The sequence below is a fragment of the Nannospalax galili genome, unplaced genomic scaffold (assembly GCF_000622305.1).
Source record: "Nannospalax galili isolate Female #2095 unplaced genomic scaffold, S.galili_v1.0 scaffold137, whole genome shotgun sequence".
NCBI classification, from domain to species: domain Eukaryota; kingdom Metazoa; phylum Chordata; class Mammalia; order Rodentia; family Spalacidae; genus Nannospalax; species Nannospalax galili.
The window spans coordinates 2,585,641-2,587,597 of NW_008340203.1; positions in this window are offsets into that span (position 1 = coordinate 2,585,641).

Here is a 1,957-nt window from a genome sequence, read left to right on the forward strand (position 1 = left end):
GTAAATGATTCCACTGTGTTGACCCTCCTCTTTGTAGACTGGACACTGGTTCAAGTCCAACTTGCAGGGTCTCCTCGGCCTCCTTGATCAAGAGGACAGGTGACCCACCACAATTACAGGCCATTTTGAGAGATGCTCATAGTCCCCTGGAACTAGTCGACCTAGGAGGGCAAGGAACAAAACCTGTCCTTTATGTCCCTCTGACCAAATTATTATAGGCCTCAAAGTATGTCTGTTAAACATCCAAGAAGGTTAGTTCCACCAGTCTGGCACTTTTATTACTGTATGTCATTTAGATAAATCTTGTGCAAAGACCAGTTGTTCTCAGATAAACCTTACCTAGACATACATTTCTTGATCTGCTATGTATAATTTGTCAGTAGGTTGTAGGAGTAATATGGTTCTCTCTGGTTTTCAAAACTAGCTAGGTATTGTTTATCTCTCACATTGTCTCACCCCTCCATCATGGTTTTCCCACTTAAGGTGCCCCCATTTCCCCCCCCTTTCTCCCTTACTAATACCCTTCTCCTATGGTCCTACCTCTCTTGAGCTCCTTCTTTCCCTTTATCCCCTAGGTTCCTATTTAAGGCTGGGTGTTGTGGTGCATGCCCTTGATCCCAGCAGAGAGAGAGAGAGAGAGAGAGAGAGAGAGAGAGAGAGAGAGAGAATGAATCTCAGTGCCCAGTATCAGATGCCTCCCTATGAGTTACTGGTCACAGATGGCTCATAGCCGCCCTCCAAGCAGCACAAGCTATTGCCATTGCTTTTCATATGATGATTGCCCATCATAACTAGATGGTAAAACCCTATTGCTGAAGACATCACACACTTTGGTTGTAGGACATAAAGAAATTGTCTGGAACTGACCAGGAAACTTCTTCCCTGCTGGTTAGCTTTCATTGTGCTGGCTTGTGTAACATCCCCTCTGGCTTCCTTGGGCACACACACACACACACATGTGAATACCCACACACAGGCACACACACATACACATAAATGAAAACAAATCTTTTAAAAAAGAAGAGGTCATGAAGTTGAGGGGGATATGTTGGGGGTGGTTAGGGGAAGTTAGAGGTAACAATATAACAATAGAGTAGATATGATCACAACATATTATAGCCCAGCATGGTGGCACACATCTTTAATCCTAGAACTCCAGAGTACATAACTTCTGCTACCTAGGTCTATGCTGCCACAACCCAGACATGGTCTCTTGGCAGCTCAGGCTGGCCTTGAACTTGTGGCAATCCTCTTAGCCTCAGCCTCCTGAATGAGTCACTGTGCCTGGCTACGATGAGCTGTCTTGTTTTGGTGACACAAGGTCTCACAGATCAAAGGCTGGCCTTGAACTTGATACAAAGCCAAGGATGACCTTAAATGCCTGATCCTCTTGCCTTCATCTCCTGAGTGCTGGGATTACAAGCATGCACTACAGTGCCTGGCTGATGCACTCTTGGAGATGGAGCCTAGGGCCTCATGCATACTAGGCAAGCAAGCACTGTATCGACTGGGTTATATCCCCAGCCCTTCTGATAGCTTAAAAAAATTTTTTTTGAGTCAGGATTTCACTACTTAGCACTGGCTAACTGGCTTTGAACTCATAGAGATCCACCTGCCTCTGCCTCCTGAATGCTGGGATTAAAGATATGTGCTACCTCCAGGCGTGGTGGCGTATGCTTTTAATCTCAACACTTAGGAGGCAGAAGCAGGTGGATCTCTGTGAGATCAAGGCCAGCCTTGTCTACATAGCTAGTTCCAGGAAAAAATAATGTGTGCCACCATCCCCAGCAGTTTTAATTTTTTGTTTTGTTTTGGGTTTTGTTTTTTGAGACAAGGTCTCCCTGTAGCCCCAGCTGACCTGGAACTAGCTATGTAGAGCAGGTTAGCCTCAATCTCATACAGAACCACCAGCCTCTGTCTCCCAAGTGCTGGGGTTAAAGGCATGCAACACCATGTC